Source organism: Varroa destructor, unplaced genomic scaffold (genome assembly GCF_002443255.2).
Source record: "Varroa destructor unplaced genomic scaffold, Vdes_3.0 BEIS01000002.1, whole genome shotgun sequence".
NCBI lineage: Eukaryota > Metazoa > Arthropoda > Arachnida > Mesostigmata > Varroidae > Varroa > Varroa destructor.
This window is the reverse complement of record NW_019211455.1, coordinates 42,750,592-42,774,804: the sequence shown is the minus strand read 5'-3', so window position 1 is coordinate 42,774,804 and position 24,213 is coordinate 42,750,592. Positions and strand designations below refer to the sequence as shown.

Here is a 24,213-nt window from a genome sequence, read left to right as displayed (position 1 = left end):
GTGTACGTTTTTATTTTTTGCTGCTTCATCCGCCTGGGTATCTTTCCTGTCCTCCCTACCTACGTTAGACAGAATACCTATCAGAATCAAAATCCCTGCCGAATTCTATGACAACCGTTTTCGGCGTTGTGTTCATGTTCGTTAGGACTACGGAAGAGGCAAGGGACCCCCTCCCTCGCAAACTTCGGTTGTTCCGTTGATATCCGTGAGATCGTGGATTGTATGTGGTAACCTTGTATTTTAACCTTTCGGTAAAATGTACACACAGCTTATAACAGTACAGCTGAATATGCGGAACAGTTTGATCACCGCCTGTATCCTTTATAAGCGGCGCAGGTCCTACGCCTGATAAAATTTGCAACGAAAGGCAATCACCACCAACAGAACGGCTGCTAGCGCCGCATCAACAGCCTCTGATTGGCGATCTTCGGGGGATGTGCAGCCCGATCTCTGTGGAAACTGAAGTAGCAAAGTTTACCTGCGGATTTCCGAAATGTTGGTGTACGTTTACAATTAGGTAATATCTTATTGTGGCGCTGGTAAAGCAAAGATGCATGCGTTGCGACGTAAAACAGGCACCTCGATTATGCAAGTTTACTTTTTCCGACGGATTCAGTTTCGGCAGCGACGGCCAATTTTGATATCAGAATGTTCATATCGGCGATGGATCGTTTATTCTCAGTATCCTTGACATAACCATTTCAACTTCATCAGATCAGTACTCTGTTAAAAGTCATTTTAGAGACCCATGAATTAGCCAAGATAAGGTCCTTCCCGAAAATCCCAAAATGGGTGCCACGTATGCAGTAGTCTGCTAATAGGGTAAGCATATGGATACGGCACAGCCCGTTCTAAAAGTAATGTTCATATAGATTCGATTTTTTTAAAGCATGGACCCGGCCACAACGGCCATGGTTGTGTCGCCTTTTACGGCTGAAAGCACGAAGCGAAGGCCGCTAAAGAAATGCAGGCTCTGCACAAACATGGCAGATACTCCAGTCACTAAAAGCACGGCAGGTCCCCAGAAGAAGGTGACTTCGCGTTCAAACTGGCCTATAATTAACCAAAAACTATCACACCAGTGAATGATTCGGCCATAATCAGCATAAGTTCAATCCAGTTAGCTTATTTTTGATCGGGCTTCGATGTTCATGCATAATAAAGCACTGACTAGGTACCGCCTCATTTTTCCGTCACTCGAAAAATACCTGCGCTAAGTGGAGCAGTCACTGTCAACAACTGCGACAGCATATCCGACAGCACGCCACAGGAGACGTCCGCACACAGAAGTATCAGTCCTAAAACAAGCACAATGGTCACAATTGCCAGGGAAGCCTTGCTAAACGGTGCTACATTTCGTCGCTTTTAGTATTTCCATTGTATTAGCTTCAAAGTAAAGTTAGATCTGCTCGTCTCACTTAACTTACACAGAAGAATTACTCGTACAGCTGTTTATCGTTATTGGCTCCATGGCGGGATTTTATATTTGAAAGGTTTGCAAATAATATAACCGCTACCTTTCGGTCACGTCTCAAAAGCTAAATATGGTTCTGCTAATCTAAAAATATAGGAGATCAGAAGCTGCTTACCCCAGCTCAAGTTGGTGTGATAAATCATGGATTTGCCCCTTAAATTAGACAGAAGAAGGATACAACAAGGCGTAATTGCTGAAGGACGAAAATCCTTCGCCAAGCCGAGATCAGCCATCCCTTCAAACCTGATTTTTGCCTCTAGGAGTAGATGGGGAGAATCTGATTTTAGTTAGCCAAATTGGAGCTATATATTTATATATATATATATATATATATATATATATATATATATATATATATATATATATATATGCCCGAACTCGTTCTTACCTGATCTTCCAGGTCTGTTGTACTGTCCCTTCATCTCGTGCGTATACTTACTGCTGGCATATATAGTGAATTTGGGCAGCTTCCAACAGCACTTAGTTTAGCAGGGTAAGCACAAAATAATCTTTACTCGAAGCTCGGTTCAATTTTTCGTCATAACTCCAACCGTCAAGTTGGAGTTGCTAATTATGTTTCACCAGTAATCAACTTGATGTAATGTCTGTTACTGCGATTATGTAGTTTCGTGCTACTATGCTACCATTTACCTCTCGACCACTGAGCCCGCCTGTTTCGTTTCAGACTATACAATATGTTGATTCTACGTTATACTCCCGTATCCGCACCCTCACACAGACATACTGTCCTAACACTGGCCCGCTCATCTGCTCACTTTGTGGATCTTGCATAGCTCAGAAGTAGCCTTAACATTTACGTATCTGTAATAATATAATAGAAACTAGATGCCTCTTGATCACCAAAGACTTCTACTCTATCTACCGCTGCTATACCCGCAGTTTATCCGTTTCGTTTATTGCGCTTCTCTACATTACTCGATATCTTCATGCTGATAGGACTGCATCAGTGTCCACTGCCGGCCTACCTAATACTATCCGTCACTCCGGTTATTCGGTCGGTTCCGCAGCCTCAACAGTTTATCTTCAACGGCCGCCGCCGGTTGAATCGGTGCGTGACCTGTGTGATTCCACCCATTCCACTGACTGCCTAACTCCCCTACCATAACGCGTCAGCACAACGACTTTTGTCTACGACCCCAGCAACGCTTTGCGATAGTGTTCTAGTACAACGCGTTCTTCTGTTATTCGTTGAAGCGCCTGCTGCTGGAGCCGCCGCCGCCGCCGCCGCTGCCGCCGCCGCCGCTGCCGCTGTTGGTGCTACCGTCGACGGTACGGCAGTAGCAACCGTCCTTGCGCGGCAGCAGTAGCGTTCGCAGACGTTCTTGCTCGACTCTGTCCATAAAAACAGTAGCAACAACATCAGCAGTATTCACTACTCTTACAGACCAACAGTGACCGCATTATTAGTGAAAGTACTATAGAAAGCAGTCTAAGCGCGGATGAGACGGTTTACCGCAAAACAAAGGGATAACGCCGCGTCGATCGGTCATTTTAGCCGTTGTTGTTGTTGTTGTTGTTGCTGCTGCTGCTGCTGTTGTTGCTGCTGTTGCTGCTGCTGTTGTTATGGTGTATATCGCTCGCATTAACACGCACTTCATACTGACTATAGTTGCTATTGCAAGAACAGGCGCTCTGGTCAACGTCAGAGTGACCGTCTTCGCCGGTGCAGTCGTCCTAGCGCTTGCGTCCTTTAGCAGTAGTAAATCGCGCGTTCGCGCATGCTTGCAAGCTACCAGCAAAACAGCCAGACCGACAAACGCTCTCATACTAGCGATTGATACAGACTAGTGCAGGTACAATTGATGCGATAGCTACTTGTCATTGTGTTTGATACTGGGAGGAAAGAAAACTGACGACCACGACGACAGCAATAACAACAACAATAGTAGGCAACAAAAAAAATAACAGACGATGGCAACGACGACAGGTGGAGCGGAGTAACGGAGCACACGTTAAGATACTGCGGCATGAAGAGGCAATGGGGGAGTAGATGGACAGTGCTGTTAACCCAGGGGGTCAACGCGCGTTGCCTGTAGTTGAGACTCGTTTCAAACGAAAGAAGAGAAAAAGAAAAAGGAGGGGTAGAGAGCGATAACTTGCATACGAAACACGTATTAGGACACTCGTTTGTGTTGACGTTGCCTTGCATTAGTGGATATGATCGGATCAAAGAAATGATACGAGGTACCATGCCGCTCCGCACCGAGAATATAGAAATAGAGAGCAACAGTGACGTTATACTGTAAAGACAGTGAACAAGAGGCTGCGCGACAGACGGGCGCAGGCGCTGCAAGTCATCGTACTTGTTTTTATATCGCGAACGGGAAGAACCAACGGGAAAAGGGGGAACGAAAGGAAAATGTTAGAGGTGCGCAACGTACGTGTTATAAACGGCTGTGTGTATTTGTTTGTTTGTCCGTTTGTAGATTTGTGTGTGTTTATGGATTTCTTCATTTAAGAGAGCCGTCAAGCGCAAGAAAAGGTTTTGGCTGGAACCGTGAGAAACCTTGTTTTGGATTAGTTAAACGATAGGCGATAGGTCCGGTTATGAAAATCTCCTCATATCAACGTGTCTAAGCAGGGCTATATTGGTGGCCAAAACAGTAAGGTAAGTATTCCTTGTCACAGGTTTGATCAGTGTTTGTTAGAGTGTGCATCGAAGGGGAGCGTCGCTTTCGACGCTGGTGGACGTTGACAGACGAGGCCAGCAACCTACCACCAAGTACAACTGAGACCTGTAACGTCTTTGAGGGAATTCATTTTGTCTGGGTGAGCATACAAGGGATCCGCTTTTCAACTGTTCGAAAACGGCATGAAAACTGCTACTTCGTTGGAAAACAGATTTGTCGACCGTAAAAACAATGCAATATGGGCTTAGCAGTAAGCTGCCTGTTAATACGTTAGTGTGAGTAAACAATTTTCCTATTTAAACAGGTTGTGTATAACAGCGATCAAAGCGGAAGAGATTGTTGTCGCGTGGTACAGCGGCGTTTTTCCTTCCCCGTTTTCCGTACTTTTGCTACTGACTCGCATCGTGGAAGCGGATTCGCCAATATTTTTGAATAATTTCAACCAAGCGTTTTTTTTTTGCGTCAGCTCGATTGGTTATCATTTTGATGGTATGAAAATTACTTGCGACGTTGGTGACGTTTAACGGGGAAATGGAGCATTAGTGTTCGAGTTTTTGGTGCCGTAGAAGAAGAAGACGACAGGGGATCCGTAAACTACCTCTACTCGGCGTAGGCTAGCCAAGCTGATTAGTACACTGTAGTAAGAATATATTCTACGTTAATGGGCACCGGTAGGACTACGAGGATGAAATCGCAATGATCAATGGGTAATATTATTATTATCTAAACGTTATTATAACACCTCCATAAGGAAGTTCGTGTTCTGCATGGTCGAAGTGTAGACGTTCGTCTATTGACGAGATCCTTCGTCCGTCTATATATGTCCTCAGCGTTCCGTTCACTCAATGCGTGGGGTGACACCTAGAACTTTTACGCGACTCATTGGGTGCTAATTAACCGCGAGGTGATCCAAGATGAACAACGTAATCAAATTGCTACACCAGCCTGATAGCATCGGTTGGCCTTGTGTCTACTGTCCACTGTTGTATATTGCAGGAACGTACGTTGTCCTCGAATAGCCTTGGACAGGTAAATTGATCGCTGTTTGGTGCTTGATAACAACTTCTAATGACGATAATGTCAGATGAACGGCAAAATGAAACAGACAAGATAAAAACATCGGAAATGGTTGATTACCTATAGGTATTGGTTTAAATGAGTATAGGATTTGTAATGGTCGTATTGTGTCAGCAGATGCCTGGACGATTTTCATTCGTTGTTGTCTCTAGAGTTTGTTAGCGACTCTGCCCATTGATATTTTAGTGGTCGACGAATTTTTGTTGGTAGAGAACAACGTCCATATGTGAATGTGTTTGTTACGATTACAATGTCCTGCTTGTCTGCCTAGATATGGCCGTTCAGATTTTGCGTCACGTGGGCGTCGTTTAAACGGCGACGTCTGACCTAAGCTAATTGTTAGAAGCAGTACATATTTGCCCTGGTATAGCATAGAAACGCTTTGTAGAATAGAGCCATTAGCGCCACACGGAGGGTATTAGGTTCTCTAATGTTGTTCGAATAGGAATAATAAGTATCATAGGGATTTCACAGCAATGGTCCCTTTTCTTTCTTTTAACATTCGCGCTCGAACGTGTACTGCCGAACGCAGTGTGTGTCTTTCACACAAGGAACTTTGGGACAAGTACGGGATTTGTTCATCGTATATTTGAACTATATCTATTTACCGCATTTCGTACGTAAAACGAGTTCGACCAAGCGTGAGCAGGCCAAATCCAATAAAGACCAACCTCGGGGGCTACATGAACGCCCATATCTACTACACAATTTATGCTACAGAAACAAACAGCAGAAACAGGAAAGGCATCAGTTAGAAACGTCGCTCAAAGGTTCGTTCGCCTCTGCGAGATCATTTGTCGCAATTTGCCTTGCCCGTCGCACGTTGTTGTACTCCGTTTCTATGCTTTATGCCCCGTCTTTGCACCAGTCGCAATTGAAACACAGCCTGCTACAACCAAACTAGATAAAAGAACCCTGGTTTTTCTCTGTACACCTGCCTTAATAATCTCTTAGCGCGCTCCACCTTTTACTGTAGAGATATACACAGTTGTTACGGTCGTCCATTATGGATTTGAACGTTTAAGGTCCCACGCTAGATTCATGCCGGTCTGTGCTCGCTATCGGCATCGTCTTAGCGGCCGCCCGTAATCACACCTGTCACTGCTCTGTCGACTCTGTGCTCAAATCCTAAAGCATGCATTGAACGGCATGTATGGCTCGATATAGGCCTTTACTGGTCGCGGAATAGGATCGTCATAATTTTCTATCTATTAAATGTTGGCAAATACAGTACTAGAAACATTGGCGACAGCAGCGGGTTGACTAAGTCAGACTGTCCTTTCCTACTTTCTGTGACAGTGGCAATAGCTATAAGTAAGTTGTTTTTGATCGTTCCTTGGCAAACTTCTGCGGCAAGCTATATCGATGCGGCTATATGGTCATGCATGTTCAATATTATACTTGCGAACGGGTGTACGCGTGTGTTACTGAGCAAAAAACAGAAGAGATTTTTCTCATCCCAACTGACCCCTCCACATGAAAAGGGGTCATCAATGGGGCGAGAAGGCACAATATATTATCGACATATATATATATGTTATCATCGTCCTATTCCTATTTAGTTAATTTTGCTATACAGCCGTGCATTCGCCACGTCTTAGTAAACTAATCAAGGGCCAAGGTCGCCTGGTAGAATAAATGATCTATCAGGGTAAATTCTTATTCGATGTTTAGATTTTTACGATCCCTGCGCCTTCCTTGTTGTCCGCAGTCGTAAACATAGTATAGGGACACGATGGGACGAGGTGCTCATCCAGCTGGCCGTCATATCTGATCATTTTGTACTAATCAATGATAGCTGCATACATAGCTGTTTTACATATATTGATACCTGAGTCTGAACAGGCCATCATAACATTTCCTATGTAAAGAAGATATAATTTGGTAAAATTTCGCTCATTAGTAGTACCGATAAAATATCAGCCAGGTAGAAAAAATAATTGTTCCACAATGTGTTACCTATTTAGAGTGGACAGTCAGTCTGCATTGCATAGTATATAGATCGACAAACGCAGGGCTGATCCACTGATTGGTACACTTAAAGAAAAACGGGGAAAAATTATTAGTATAAAAAGTAATAATGATGCCAATTATACTTTAAGAGCTTAAGATTGGAAAGCAATAGATTTACAACTGGGGACAGTATAGCTTTACATTTAATGAAAGGCACTCGTTGAAAATATTACTTTATTTTTTCCAGTTTTTTCTCTATTATAAACCCGTAGCCTATTAAACTATAAACCTATTTTTACCTCCTTTTAACTTGCGTCGCTCCGAGAGATATTATTATATTTGCAAACGGTTAAACTTAACGAATACATTACTGGATGCGAAAAGGACTGTATCACCTGATAGTGTTTTGTTCCGAGATTACACATATAATAGTTTCTACAAATATGTATTCATGTACCTCTCTCGTATGTTTTTCTCCCCGTAGAATCGCCGACGCACGTGTCAATCTGTATCTCTTCGCGCGGTCGCCCGTACTAGCGAAGTCTGCCAGAAACCGTTGGCGATCCGTGTTTAACGGGCCGCAACGGCGTTGATCCCTTTAACAAAGACAGACAGCAGCAGTGAGTTTCTCATCGTTGAGCTAACGTCGAATCCGTTGAGAATGACCGTTGAGAACATTGCGGGTACCGACTGATGAAGGAACGACCGTTCGCAGGTGCACGCTACTTAGGCCCTTAGCAATCCCTGTTCACTAAAGAAGAAAGAGGGCCCTTACGGGGAACGCAATGCGAGAAGTCACCGCCGCGTCCAAAACGCAAAGACAACGTTAACAGCGAATGTTAACAGCCAACTAAGAACTTTTGAGACAAACCAAACCCGAAAACAAAAACGTCGCCAATAAAAGCGGCAAAGTTTCGCAGTAAGTTGGCGCGACGGCCACGGAGACGTGGTCTTTCCCGTCACGTGATGCCAGTTGACAATACAGAGGCAACACAATTCACAGGGTTAATGATTAGGTTGAAAATAATAATGGTAGTAGATTTCATGCTTAGTTTCATTGGACATCAATGTACCTTTTTTTCAACGCGCTTGGCTATCTCTGCTGGGTGAGCAAGTCTTAGTATGCCGTCAAGGACGTATCTCCACTAAAAGGTTTATTCAAAATAAGTCTTACCAAACTTATGCTCGGTTTCTCCAACAGAGCAATGAAACGGCATGGCAGCAATATGTCATGGTAACCATTTGCCAACGTTGAAATTTCAATCAGCGGTAGCCGCGTGTTCATGGTTACTATGGCAACCCGCGCACAAAAGATAATACCTATTAGCCTATCCAGATCACGCACCACCGTCAACTTAGACAAAGATACATGTTCATAGGTCGTGTTGTTGACGTTGGAAAGGCAGACAAGCAAATATGGGTGCTGAGATATGGGGACCTGGGCTCGAACCCATGCGTCAACACTTTGCCGTTTGCTAGTCTGAAGCAATGCTTTGTGGCAGTAATGAACGTAAGGCTTCTTGTTTTACGAAAGCAGAACAATATTGCTGACGGCAACAGATGATCGAATCCAGTCCCCGTGACGCGTGAGTTTTTGAGAAACTTGGAAACGTGGAGCAGTACCGATGCGCTGGCGGGGTGTGTTTCCTCGAATGAGAAACAATGAGCCAAGTGTTAGCAGTTAGCAATTATTCCTAACTAGAATAAGATCTGATGTGAAAACGATGGGTATTTAGCCACTGGAAAAGTGTTTATTTTTTCGAATCTATATCGGAAAGAGAGAGCCAGGCATAAATTGTCTGCTGTTTTTCGGCATCATGGCTCTGACACTTTACAGAAGTCGATTCATAAAGAAAAATCTGGTCGCTAGCATATAAGTTGTGGCGAAGCTGAAGTCTTTGACTGAATTGAGACAGTATTACTCCGAAACAGGAGACAGGAAAACGGTTCATTCAAGTGGATTCTACTGCAGCTAAAAAAAAAAGGCTAGCTAAAATCCTATACCACCGGCCAATATCAGATCTGGGGCCTGATATCTGAATGTGAGATTTACACATTAAACTCTTGAAAAAAGAAGTCTTCGGCCAATTGCTGCCACTCAAACTGTTGACACCTGGCCTAAATCTTTCACAATAGCAGTACCAGAAGCGAGCAAACATATTGTCTTCTTTGGCTCTATTTTCTGTTAGCCTTCAGGCGTTTTTTTTTTTGAAAATCTTTCTCATGTGATATACTAATGAGGGCCTTCGAGGTGTTTTCCCACCAAAAAAAATCTTTAATAGAAAAGGGTAGGCTCAAATAGAACTTACATAGGTAGTTCGTTCCGGTAATACGCATTATTGGTAGAACTGAGAATGTAACGTTTTGTTTTAATAATACACCTATTCGGTGGTGACAAAGGGGTCAAAACGCTGGTTTGGATCGCGAATCCTGGCAGAGGATGCACGAATCTCTGAATCAAATTTTTCCAGTGACACTTATTACATGTCAGGTGTGACTTACTAAAAACCCAGATAAAAGGAGCAACGTTACAAAGCAGAACTTAACGTTCCCACTTCGTCTTTGAGGTTAGTCTGTGGGGCGTCTCTTTTGAATCGAAAGAAAAATATTGAGGTGATTAATTTTTTAAGGTCTTCACCACCCATACCGTGGTAAAAGCGTGCGTGTGCACGTTTTTTTTCCGATCGGATACATGCATACTTCATTGTTTACTGGCTAGTATGAATGGTAAATTCTACAATAGGTGCTCCTTTTGCTGACTTAATGTGTTGTCGAGTTTCGTCCGTCACGCAATCAACTGTGGCCTTGCCTCATGCGTGATATGCAGAACGCATTGCTACGGATATTAGCCGGTGCCTGACGTGCCTATTCATAGTTTCTTTTCCACGATTGTTTGAAATTTCTCTACGTACCGCGGTAAGCTTTTGTGTTTATCACGGTCGTGTATAAGCCGTTTGACTTTTGGGCGATAATGCATTTGTTTGGCTGTATTTAACAGAGGGAGTACTGCTACCGATTCTCGTATTGTTTAGTTCCGAATTTTGTTTAATCTTTCTCTGACGTTGTTCGGAAACGAATACTGTATATCTGCGAACGCGTATGGTCTTCTAATCATGCCTAGGTTGTAGCTGGATACATATGCTATGGGTACTGGAGTTCTGGAAACAGGATTGCCGGGATTCTTTTCTTACGTAACGTGTTGTTACCAGACGAGTGACTGGATTTCCCGATTGGAGTGCCGTCAATAGACAAGTAGCATTTTACAAGTAGTAGAATTTTTCTCTTGCAAACAGATTCATTAACCTGCCAGCTGCAAACGCGTCTCAAACTAAAACAAAAAGTATGCATATGTTGGAGAAGAACTAAGGAGGTCGGTGGATTCATTTATGTTAAGTTAATTGTATTAGTCAGAAGCGCTATATCAATACAAGGCATCACTAAATAAGACCTGTCCCTTACAACTGACAGCCTGGTGTTAGGTTAGGTTAGGTTAACGAAATGAAAAGCTATTTCTCAGGGTATTTCATTTTCGGTGTAGAAGTTTCCGTCTAAGAAGCCGTCTATGAGTATAGACGGTGATCAATGTAACCTGAACAGAAACCAAAAGTAAGTAAATGTAACACTTGGTAAAACAATAAGTGAAATCCAACAAATCATATACAGGCTTATGAGCGTTGCCGATTTTTTAATTTTAGATAAAATATCGTTAAATTACATCGGCTTCATTTGTTTTCAATTCATCACAGGGTGGCCTAATTTGAACTGTTAGTCGTTGTTATTAAATTTGATCCTTTTATTTACACCTGGTGGGCCTAATAAGGCAAGTACGCCATTGTAACTAACAGTTAACTGTACACCAACGCCTTTGTGTTCCCTTACGTCTCTTGGCGTTTCTTCGAAACTGACTTGATATTCGCAGTCTGATATATGGGATAACCTAAGTCGTAAAAAAAATGCGTATTTTTTCGCTGTGCCTAGATCGGCCTAGATTACCGCGGGGGTGGAATTGAGCCGACCCACAAACCAGCAAAGGATGTTAGCTGAATAAATTATTTGGCAAAAAAAAATGCAAGTAGAATGGATTAACTTAGTAGTCAAGGATTTCCCATGAATATAAATTTTCCTTCCATCGTTACTGTACTACTACTTGAACAAACCTCCGGAATACATCAAAGGCAGTGATTAATTTCAAGGTGGACTTACAGCATGAAAAAAATGTAGTACCAGATATCTAATTTTAGTCTTCCAGATGTCAAGCCTTGAACGGAACCGTTGCACACTTCTTTAAGCATTCGCCTCACTCTAGTGGCAGTGTCTCCCGCCAGATGGCGCCACCAGTTGTTCCCGCAAGTAGATGGGATCATACGCTCTCACACTGTAAAGACAAAAAGAACATCCATTTACCTATGTATCTAACCCGCTATATTATGTACAAACACGGTAAGCACATTGTAGAAATTTTCTTTATTGACGTTTGTAATTGAAGGTTAACACTAGAGGGTATAACAATATAGCCCGTTGTTTGAGCTGAGTAAGTATCTAGTAGTTAGAAAACACACGTACGGGAACTTCGAAGACAAAGCCTGTTTCGTCTGAGTTCAGCCCCGATGATCGGACTCATTTCCGTTCGTCGAATCGATTACCCACTAATTTTTCTTTTAGCAGTTCCCCTTTGGTACGTAATTGCGAACAAATCAATTGCTAAAAGAAACCAAATAAGCGATTTTGCTTTGCAATTTGTCTTGTTAAGGACGGCTGTGAAGCATTCTAAAGTATACTCTTCGCTGCGGTTAACAAGTATTCCCTGTTCGCCGTTGCGGCTTATGTGCAATCTAATTATCTATTGCTTAAGTGTCTAGTTTTAACGGGAAGTTTTCTGGATATATAGTTTCAAGGCTTTTTTCTTTTGTTATTTTTTTTTTACCATCTATCGCACTACTTTGCGTCCGTGGGTTTTGTCGTATTGCCGAAGAGTGATTGCCAGTCGGATAACGCTTCTAAACAAATTCTGTCTGGTAAACTGAGAGTTCTATTTGATAACCGCTAGGTTCCACGATCTCCGATCTACGAAGACAAATCTTCCAAGAACAAATTCCTAACCAGAAATACACTAGACAACGTCAAGTGTAGTTTTCTTATAAACACAGCGGTCCAGTCACTTTGTCGCTTGCAAACGATAACCCTCCCTTCTGTGCTAAAAGTTTTTACTGTCGTTGGACTCCTTGTTGTGTATCTAATATGCAAAGGCGCTGAGATATTAATCGGCCTAATCTATTTTTATTCTGGTGTAATGCAAACGTCCAAAACATCACTCTTGCTTGTTATTTCGTGTCGGCCATTTTTCTCATTCTTACAATATTAGCTTTACTATATCGGTCTATAATGTTGCGTTAAACCTGCCCGTACAACTGCATAGTCAGACTGAGATACCGTATACCTTGAATATTGTTTGTGCGTTGAAAATACATATCGAGTTGTGTAATGCTCGTGACGTTTAAAAGTCACTGCGTTGGCTTGATACCACAGAGTCTCTGCGCTTAATAATACCATTTAATAATACATAATGTAAAAATATTATAAAAATCATACCGTCCGAGTATCGATTTTTTCGATCGTCGCGTCCACAAGCTAAATGATGATGATACCAAAAGCGATAAGAAAAAATTATTGCAAACAGAATAGGGCGCCGGTGGTGAGCAAAGCGGCCATGATACAGTATATAAATTTTATGCAAAAAAAAAAGGAAATTTATGTAATGATACGTACAGGATGGAGCAAGCATCCTAGTAATTTGATAAAGTCCGAGTCTTTAGTCGATGTCTGTTAAAGCAGTAACTGGGCGAAGTGTAGTCAAATTAAGGGTGAAAAAGCTGTTCGAGCGATTTGATTGAAAATTTGCGTTTGCTCCTGCGTCGTCCTGTATGCGGAAATCAACTTTAATAGTAAGTAGGTAAGTTCAGCTACGATGTCTTATACCTTGTTCTAAAAATTTACTAGCGAGGCCCCAGTATTCTCTTCTGTAATGTTAACCATCGGTTTTGTCGACAAATGAGGTCGCACGACAATTGGCAAACGAGCGTCTCGAGATAGCAAGTTTAAAAAAGGTAATTCTAAATAAGAGATTTTTCATTATTTTTAATGCATACGTCTTCCTGAAAAATTAGCTTTATTTAGGCCATTTACTACAGGCTGTCACTGCGACACCAACGTCAAGAAATTCACGCTTCGATCTGACATACGCTCACCTGAATTCCTGCCTATATATGTTCGATTTACTCTGCCGTCTGTTTGAGGAAACAAACCGTTACCAACGAATTATAATTGGACAATACCAGCGGCTCAGGTACACGAGTCAGGGCATGTAATCGATGTAATCTATCTTGGGAACCGTGCAACAGACATGTTTCATTCCAACGAGTTTGAGCTCGACGCCACATGATCAAAAACAGACACGGCACAAGCGTCAGCTCCGAACGCCTGCATCGATCGAAAATGTCGCGGACACCTGTGCCATTAACGTGTATCATCGGGATGATTGGAGCCACACGCCAGTCGCTGACCCTTCCTCTTTTTTGTCATAGCAACTATGAACGATACCGCTGTCGCTAGTTCGCGTACCAAAGCGTGTACGGATATTTGCAAAAGCGGTAGGTAACAAAAGTAAAGGAAGGGCCAAACTAGCAACGCGTCTGCTAGACCAGTACGCGTAAAATCAGTGATCTGCGATTCTCGGGTTTGCTTACCGTGGACCAGGATAGGATAGAAACAGATGTCGATGCTTTGTAGGTTTCGCCTACTTGCTTGCTTGCTTGCTTGCTTGTTTACTGTAGATTTTTTTAGCAGTTCATTTAAAGGTCGAACATGCTGAGCTAGCAAGACGCTCCAGATGTCCAACTGGACCCTGGCGAAAAAATAGAGCTGAACCTGGAACAGAGACAAGTGTCTTGCTTATACTGTAAGATTTGATGAATGCACAAAAACTTGCTTTTCTCGAAGTTGCGAAGCTGGTGCTAAGGCAAAGGGAAACATAGTTTATAAACAAACTTATACACTCGGTCAATGCTACTGGCAACGTTTGTCGCGTATGCAGTAACTGAGAGGGTAAATACCGATAGGAATCGTGCCCGTTTGCGTAACGGTAACTTCCTCAACAGGTGTTAACTAAATGATCATAATTCTTTTTCGTAATAGCTAACAATTGATCCGACAAAGCCAATTACTCGCGCTTGGGTAAATACCTTGAAGGCTTTTGCCATTTGGGTCAATAATGAACGGATATTTCGACGTCCATGTCCGGTCCTACTGTTTTAATTTTGCAATGGCCGGTGGCCGTTTTCGGTACGAAATGGACCTTGTGTTTATAATTGGTTTCGAGATATCATATGTAAACACATCGCTATTACTACTTATTACTTGCTATTGTACTATGTTCTTGTATAATACGCTACATAGTCTCCTAGAACAAAGTCTCCACTTAGTTGGACCTCGTAGGACAATTTCGCAACAGAAAGTACTACAATGACTGCCGTATGAGTGACATATTAATGAGAGATATATATGCCGATGATCATTTTGTTTCAATATCCTACAGTCAAAGTTGGTAAACGGCGAGCTCCAAAGTCGAGAGACGCGTGGTTAGATAGAAGTTAAAATGAAAGCGCATAACTTTAGATAAAGATTTATTGCAGCTCATTCGAATCAAATAGGATAAGTAAAAAAGGCAATAGTTAGTGCTACAGGTCGTTACCTGCTTTTAGGCTAAGACAAAGATTACATGTTGAACGTAAAGCTTTCAGGCGATTGTAACGTCTTATTCGAGACTGTTTAGTACACGGTCGAATAAATGTGTTAGCGTCTACTATGAGGAGCATGTTGCAACTATAGAGTGCGTGACTGCGTCGATCGTCAATTATATAGAGCCTTATAGTATTGTCTTGTGTAAGTTATCTGAAATTGTTGGTGTAAGTTACTGGATAGAAATCGTTTCGTCATAGGAACAGTTGTCTGGATGCCATTTCAATCCTTATCAGCTGCAGTCAATACTGCGTACTGGAGTCGGTATTACTTTTTTTTTTACCCGTATCTGTTTTTCAATGATGTATGATTCTTTTTTTTTTTTTTTTTTGTTTAGAGGAAATACACTTGAATTCATTTAACGTTAGGACTATACTGGCTAAACATGTTCGAAAAATCTAATAGAATCATGTCAGGTTTGAATGTTACCAGTGAATCAACGGTGATGCTTGGACGATTGAGGTGGACAGGCGCCTACCGATCTGGCGTTATTGGTCCGTCAAACTATTATAATGTAGGTGTTACGTGAAACAGGAATTGCGGTAATTTTACCTCAATGAATCAACTAATAGTCGTCATCAAGGCTTTCAGTGTAACCCATTTGGCTAATCTTCATTCAAGATTAATGGGCATCACAAGAAAGATGGGGCATTTACTGTAGCAAATTCTCGTTACATCGTTTTATTAGTACAGGGTAAAATTATGAAATGGAGGAAAACGTACTTTTGAGTCGGTGCCTCAAAAGATCCGCATAAATTCAGGCAGTGTCTGTTCGCGCTGGGAATTCTACTCAGTCGGTAGAACTTGCCTATATTTATGATATAGTTCATCATGCTCTGACGGAGCTTCTATCGTCAAAGCATAAATCTTACTAGGAAAAATGCAGAGCTTCAGAATCTAGCCACCTCGTTAACTTAGAAGACTTTTTTTTTGTGGCTTTTTAGTCGTATTAATTAGAAGTATGAAACGGCTGGCGTTTGTCCAGACACGTTACACGAAACGTCATAGAACTGTATTAGGCAGTTGCAGCTTCCTGGGTTGCCGAAGAAGGAAACCAACAACAATTCACTCGTAACGATAATTACGTTGCCAACTAACCGGCCGTCGTTGATTTGACTGCTGCGGTCAAGCAGGGGCTATCGAAAATGATTCTTCGATATTTAGTCTTTTGGTCTTCTAATGAATTTGGTAAAATATGTTGAGATTCCTTCGAATCGACGCAGACTCCATTTACGTGTACACTTTACGGCGTAAAAGTAAATTGTTATAGATTAGTTAAGATTTGAAGAGGGCAAACTAGTCAGGCTGGCTTCGACGTGAAATGGTTATGTTTGGAGGCATTCTATAGGATAGATAGAGAGGAATGAATGGGTGTGATGTTTCGTTAATCACGATTCGTGTTTAAGAATATGAAGACGTCATTGCTTTTTTTTTTTAACTCCGAGTGGTCAACGTATTCGAGAGCTCGCGCCAGCACGATTCCATTCGAGAAAGTTCAATGCCTAAGCCGAGTCAGCTGCTGATAGATATCACCAAAGTAGCCCTTATAAAATAACTATTAGTTTTATTATGTAAACATGGATAACCTTAATAAGTGTAACTGCGACATGAAATTTAGGTGGGCTCGAAACGAAGATGACCTATCGCACCCAATCGATGACCCAGCCCCGTATACGTAAACAAATTTATTTACGGGTTTTCCAACTACGGAAGAACATGCTAATGAGACTCGTAAGCTACGTGATTATAGGCTGTGTTACAAAGATTTCCTATGCTTCACCTGTTCAAAACCTCTGTTCTTCCTTTTGAAGTAACGTTTTGCTTTCAGCCTTCAATTGTTTCTTAAGCTTTGGCAAGAGGGTAAATCGCAAAGCAATGACGCGAATTAATGCAAGAGTTGAAGTTGTCTTTAAGTATGCATAAAGTATTCTGAGCCAGCCGTCAGCGAACCTAAATTTTCTCGAAATTCAAGTTCTCCGGCGTAGCCTTGCTGTAAACCCTCCCGCCTTAAATATTTTCTGAAAATACTTCCGTTACTTGTATAGAATGCCTGACTTCTTTCTATCTATATAATAAATATTTCAAGTTTTACGTTTGGTACCGCTCTTCAATGTTGCTTAAGACGGCTGACGCCTTTAAGCACGAAACGAAGTGTGTCTATAGCCGATTTTGAACCAAACGATCGCATGTCTCTAAATATAGTAGATAAACATAGTACCACTGCGAGAATATGGGGACTTTTATTTCTTCCGTTACGTTTTCTGCTCTTCACTGTTATCCTTTTTCTGCTCCCTGTCTTTTGCATCTTCCGTATCTCAAATAGGTTCAAGCCGACTAAATTTAACCGCTCTAACGTATGGAAGAAGACTGGCTTTTTTTTTTTTTTTTACTTAAATCAATTTTGTAGTATGTGTCGTTGGTGGAACATAGAGCGGCAAAAGGGAGCTTACGTTTAAGTGAGTGTCTTCTTAATTCTCTGCTGTGTGTATCGTTTCACTACCATAGCAATTTTGACAGCCGTAACCGTATTATAATTATGACATTATTGGTAATTTTAATTAGATACATATTGACAAATTCACATATGGGGTTCTTAATTGAGGTATGACTGAAGTCGTTGCGTGATTAACGAATGAGTAATGTATAATTAAAATACTAATATTACGACGCTTTTGGTAAATGAAAATTTAGTTCAACGTAAAAACGGAGACATATAATAGTAACAGTATTATTATTAAGTTGTTTTGCTTATGAACTTACTTTCAGATAATAATAAAAAAATAAACTTACTTGAGATTCAGATAAATGAAAGGCTTCGTCAGACTCTAAAAGTGAATAGACAGATATCGGCTTCTGTCGAGGTCATATCTATACGACGGCGTTCCCATCAACCCATTTCCTGGCTATATCTTTCCTAATACTCTTTTTGCCGCTTACTTTTTATGTTCACTGTTAGTTTTATTGATATCAAATAGCAGTGTTCCTGCTGAGAGTTGTTCGTACTGCCGAAGGCTGCCTTAGGGGCAGGTTACTCGCACGGTTAGGAAAACCTATTCGAATATTTACAAAATTAGGGGTTGGTCTGTTTTTGTAATACGCAGTTTTCACTGGGCCCAAAAAACTTTCATTCATTACCGCTCTGCGCCTTTCCTTCCACAGCTTCTATGCTATGGGGACAGAGTATCTCCGAACAAATTAAGCACGTCTTTCCATTAATGCGCAAAGGGTAGCCAGCTGCCGTTGATATCATTTTCTGTGCACTGTTTTAACCAGCGATAGCATCGGTCTATCAATGGAAAGCCATAGAAAGGCATGGAAGGGAAAAAAACGAGTTTATCAGTTGCCATAGAACGGTTGACTCGTTCAAACTAGTCCTATTGTCATATTCAGTCCACTGCTGGACTTACTGTTGCTACTTGATATTGTATGACACTATGATTTGTTAGCCACCTCGTTTAAGGGAAGTAGACCTAGTTTCAAGTGCGAGGGTGATTAGGCACGACACACGAAAAACACAGTTACAAAAAGGATTCCAGTGCTTGGAAGGATCTGTCGGAGTCTGTTGTAGCTGTTCGATGCCAGCGGTGGGCGGTAACAGGACGATGTCGTCATGGGCGGACAGATGGTCAATCGGTCCAGCCGCGAATCGGACATCATAATGATGCCACCCAATCCGATGCACTTGTCAGGATCTGGTCGAACAGTCACCCCGCCTGGACGTATATGGCCGCCAGAGGCTATAGTGCTCGTGGCGGAAAATCTCGACGGCGATGTTTTTTATTTTGTTTATCATACACTTTCTGGCTATAATCTTTATGAGAATCGGTCGTTCTTAGTGGTGCCGCGATTTGGGTGGCTGAGGCACATCTCTTTCAGTGCGTTGTTATGCTAGCTATAACCAACGAGCACAGTGCAGCCTAGTTCAAACGTTAGCGTTATCACCGGATATCAATAATCAGGAACGAAGGAAAATAAAGTATTATTTAGGTTAATAACTGCTCGTATAGCCGCCACGCCATTTACAGGTCTGTTGGAAGAACTCCAGATAGATTCAGCAAGGCCCAGTCCAATTAGGCTTCTAGCAGAAACAAGTCCTTGATGCTAAACCTAAAATATATTCCAAAGCCTTGTTCATTCAAAGATAATAACTAAAAGGTGTTGAATAAACAAAAAAAAAAAGTCTCCGGAATCGCCCCTTCTTCGATATAGCAAAGGATTTGTTCCAGTCTAGCTGGGGTGGGTTTCGCTGGACCTATCTGGACCTTTTACAATGAACCTGTAGCAGAGCAGTCTCATAGGCCAGCAGCTATCAGTTGACGGGTCGATCCACACGTATAGCCTATAGTGGCATGGGGAATGGCAACGTAGAGTAATTATGTAGCTGGACTGAGCTCGATAACGTCAGCATCACGTATTATAAAACAAGGCTCATTAAAATACGGCTGTCGTTAAAAATTCTTTCGCTGCATGAGGCCGCAATTAACGCGAACATAGTGATTCCATATTGAGTAGATCGTGGTTGCTGGCGTCTGGTGAGTAGGAAAAGACTAGGACAAACCATTGGCGAAATCCAAATTGTATTTTGGCTGCAAAAAAAAAACAAATAATGAACTACATCCAATGTTGAAATGGCAGTAAAAGTACTGTCTTAAGAAATCTATGCTAGATCTAACGCCATGGTAAATGACTGGCGCAGAGATCGTATGCAATTATGATAGTAATCATTTGTAATGTAGAGTTCGGCACTAAAAACACCGACATTTTGACGCGAAGCGTATTCGCTATGAATTGGATAACAAATAGATAAAAGTAACGTTACATTATCATATTGTCGGTAGTGGTACCTTTATTTGTTACATAAAACATCCTATATATACGGGGAAACAATTGACCTACTGATCGGTATAGTCCACCCTCTAGAAATCAACCTAATCAATCAAAGTAACACCTAGAAAAATAACGTTCAACGTATTTGGGTAAAAAAAAAAAAAACAAAGGCATTTGATGTATTAAGTTGAGCTTCAAATTTTAAGCGGCTTATCCTAAGAGACGGATTTTTTTTATTCAATCATTTTTTAGTAAAATATTTCTATGTAAAGCTTGAAAATCACCAAATGTTTTAAAACTAGCGTACAATAAAATCAATTATTGTTTGCCATAGCTAGGAAAATGTTCGACTCCACTAGGTAGACAAGCTACAGGTTGACAGTTTAAGTAATGCTCCCGAACAGGTGAACATAGCTAGTAAAATTAAAGCTAAATGCAAAAAAAAAAAGCTCAAATACATTTACATATGTATATTCACGTATATACTATGTCAAGTCAGCACTTTTTTTTTGTACGGTTTTTTTTTTAGTAAATTTTAGTACAAAGATATGAATGAACAGACCTAATTCTAAGGTCCGTACAACTATTTCAAATGAAAAATAATATTTCATTGGCTACAGGTCCAGGTTTTCATTAGCGTAATTTGTTCATGATCAGCTAGCTGCCGACGTTACACGCTAAGCATATGCGAGGAGGATTTTCTAAAAGTAGAACAAAAAAATAGGCATCATCTATTCTCGATAGTTGTGTCTGTATATCCGGATAACCTACAATGAAGCCTATTTTCGGTACTTGGTTTTTGTGGCAGGTTCCTCAAAACTTTCTAAAAAAAGTTATTTGGGGCGGTGGGCACTTCAGAGAATACTGTTGGAATCATCTTCTCTGAAGGAATTTGTCCTATTTTGAGGGAGGTAGTAGGGCACGACTATTTTTCTATTTGGTAGCAATTAGAAGGCCGAGCCAACAAGACAAGCTAAGATGTCACATATTTTTATTTAATTGAAGAATATTAGGTTGAAAGCGCTGACAAGAGAAAGTGGCCTTTTTACCCATGCCGAAAATGCAGATTGACGTCATACTTAATGGGCAACTAAGCCTCTCGAATGGCCCCTAATTAAATCATCCCGTATTGAATGGAAAAAACCCACTTAATTGGAGGATAAGGATACGTGCATTGATCACACGCTGCCGAGAACGATTTTCACAGCGTCATCCGACAGTGTCTAAATGAAATATGTCATCGAATTATATTATATCAGCCCTCTAACTACTCTATCATTCCTTTAGCTACTTCATTGGTGACCCGTATGACTTTCGCTCATCTGTGATTCAAATCTGCCAACCAATGACTGCCTTTCTCTGGCTCGGTATAGTCTTTCTACTTCGTTTGCTGTTGTTAACTTCAAATGGAAAAGGCGAAACCCCGTATGAAACAAATATGCCCTACTCATCAAGCGAAAGCTTCACAGCTAAAAAAACATCGAAAAGTGATGATCGCGACGAAGCTCGACAGGCTCGATCGATCGACACATGGGATACCGGTACATGGGGCCGATCGACAGCGGCGGGCACAGACAAGAGAAGATCTTCACGTCAACATAATCTAACCGCCCAACGAGTCCAGTTGGTCAAACCGCTTACATCGCACGTAGTCGTTACTAACACGGACGAAATTATGTTCTCTAGCAAGCTAAATTGGCCGTCGTAGCCAGCCAGAACATAGATATACAGTGTTTTTATTAATTACTCACTCATCTGATTTTCAAACAGTTTTTTTTTTTCGAAGTATTTTCGTTTGTTTATCAAGGACGGGAGCATTGCAAACGAAAAATCACTGTCGTTGGTTCTAAGCTCTGTGTTGTTAGTAGATAAAGATAGACGAGCAAAAAGTCAGCTAACTATGAATCGTTGCTAGTAGAATAAAAAAAAAATATGGTTAAACGACATTGACCAGCGGTGAATGCATCAGCACGAAGTATTGGGGGACCACTGGACAAAACGTAACTTCAAGCGCTCCTCGTGTGTCCTGTGACCTATAGAGTAGACTATTTTTTTTGTAGAAAAACAGTATTAGTTAGGAAGAAATGAGAAACATTTAGAAAAATCTGTAGTACTAACTAGGTCCGATGTACAAGCCTAAATTATTAGGTGGAAATTGCATTGTGGTCAACTTTTTATTTTTTACAGTATATTATTATAGTTTTGACATTTATTATAGTTTGATTTGTTATATTTAGAGTTTACTCGGCCACCAGAACAAGGAGCGATGTGCACTAGCCTGTATGCAACGACATCATTACCGTAGAGAGGTAATTTATTTAAAACTGTGACTTAGTTTTTTTTGTTTCTTATAGACTTTTTTTTTAATCAGCATAGAATAGGCCCAGTAGGAAAGTTGTCGTATCTCATGTTCGTATTGAAAATCGGCGCGAATGTCAAGATATACAGCAGCTGTATACGTACTCGAGATATATCGACACATCGATATGAAGGCTTGTATTATGTATTGATACACGGACATCAATCAAAACAAGAGTGAAACAAAAACAGCTAGGGCTATAATAACAGTGGGGGTTGCAGTGAGAGGCAAAATAATCGAAAATTGCTCGGCTGGCTGGGTTAACCAGCCAGACTGACTTGTACAAATTTGTTTTAGCTGAAGTTACTGTAGAAGTGGATTGTTTTTTATACGGGTGGTGAAAATTCCCATATTTTATATATATATAAACATACGCGCATTGTGACATACGCACGGTAATATATAAACTGGAAAACAACATGGATGGCAAGATGATTGGAAGTAATAACAACTGATGAAGATGCAGATTCATGCGTCAGAGCAAAATTCTGTATATTAGACTAAGTAATTGGTAAAGCCGGACTTTTATTCAACCCCAAACAGTAGCCTAAACTGAATTCATAAATAATGTCTTTATATTGAATGCAAGGGAATGGTGCTAAGGCCAATCTCGTATACTTCAGCGCCATAGGCCTTGTCGGAGATGAATAATTTTTGCCGTGTTGTCATATACCCTCCCCCCCGCCCCCTCTGGCAACGAAAATCGCATCTTTGACGTAACGGTGGACGCGTATTTGAATCCTGATCTTTAAATCGTATGGCTTACCTGCACATGTATGGCGGACGCCTCCGTTTGCGCATAGATACAACTGTCAGTAGAGCGGAAATCACACAACGTACGTATGTAAGAGGTGTCTGCTCTAACGAAATCACTCTTGTAGCATTCTCAAGCAAACAGATACCAACATCAATCGCAGAGCATCGATCAAGGCACAAAAAGAAGGATAAAGTACGCGACACAAATTGTTCCAGTGGCAAAATTTCATTTTTATGAAACTATGACGCTCGGGGGTACGTGGAGGAAGGACCACAACGAGCTAGATTACTGAGATTATGACGCGCAAATAATAAGATTTCACCTGGCCTTCACGAGAAGAATCTCCCTTGGCTCGCCTACGAGTGGGACAGTAACGGAACTCGATCGAACGTCGATCAGCTTGCCATCGGCTACGCAGCAACGGCCAACGACGACGCGAGTGGTCGAGGATTCGACGTCGAAATTACAATCAATGAAACGGGAGCGAATTGAAAACAAAAATTGTTTCAGGAAAGCCTACTCCATTTTGATGCCAAAATTAATGGACAATAATTGCGAGGCATGAACAAGGACAGGTGATCTTCTTTCGTCGTTTGATTAACTGCTTGAACTTTTTATCTCAGCTTCAATTTGAATTGTATACCTCGGATCGCTTTTCAGATCGAGGACTGAACGACTGAGCTAGAAGCGATGACACGTCAGGGACATGCTGCCAATGTGTATTTTCGATATTTTGCCTCATTTTTTTCGTTGTCATCGACAAAACAAAAGGGTCGTCGTGCGGGTCACAGGAGACTAGCGGTCATGCCGCCATGAACCCGACCGACGTAACGTAGTTGTCTGTAATTTATCGAGTGGATTCTGTTACATTGTATCTATTATACCTGCTGATATAACAGCAGATTTATAGTTAAACAGAGTGCAATCGTATGATTTACATAGCGTATGGCTATTTATGTTGGCTTACGTGCTATAGCTCGAACATTGTGTACGCTCTCTGAAGTTGCTCGATACCTTCTTCGGTCTAACTTCGCTTTTCTGACTAAACTTCGCGAGGCCCCTAACTACTCTAATACCCAAGGGAATAATGGAAACTGGCAAGTGGATATTAGATATTTACAACTCGTCAGAAGAATCAAAAAACGTACAGAAAATTGGCTTTCGAGAGCTGATTTCCGATCGTGAATCCGCACACATTGTGCCAAATAAACAATTCCTCCGCTAAGATATCGTCAAAATCACCTATAGGTAAGAGAATCTACCCATCCAAAAGGCGTTAGCTCGTTGTGTCCAATCTATTCTAAGTTTTGAACGGTTCCCT

At 41.3% G+C, this 24,213-nt stretch overlaps 1 protein-coding gene and 1 long non-coding RNA gene across 4 annotated transcripts in view; one reads left to right on the top strand and one right to left on the bottom strand.

Moving 5' to 3' along the window:
* Positions 1 to 2,866: 2,866 nt before the first annotated feature.
* The window catches only part of LOC111245950 (protein c-ets-1-A-like), a 166,979-nt gene continuing 145,632 nt past the window's right edge, over positions 2,867 to 24,213 (top strand). For all 3 annotated transcript variants that reach the window (XM_086981802.1, XM_086981803.1, XM_022794995.2), the window contains exon 1: positions 2,867 to 4,103. The gene's annotated coding sequence lies outside the window, so the exon portion shown is untranslated. The remainder of the gene's footprint in view (positions 4,104 to 24,213) is intronic.
* Positions 7,376 to 24,213, bottom strand: part of LOC147757845 (uncharacterized) — a 30,180-nt gene continuing 13,342 nt past the window's right edge. Inside the window, exons 3-4 of the long non-coding RNA XR_015322395.1 lie at positions 11,359 to 11,530; positions 7,376 to 7,751 (exon numbers count right to left, since the gene is read on the bottom strand). This is a non-coding gene — a long non-coding RNA (uncharacterized LOC147757845). The remainder of the gene's footprint in view (positions 7,752 to 11,358; positions 11,531 to 24,213) is intronic.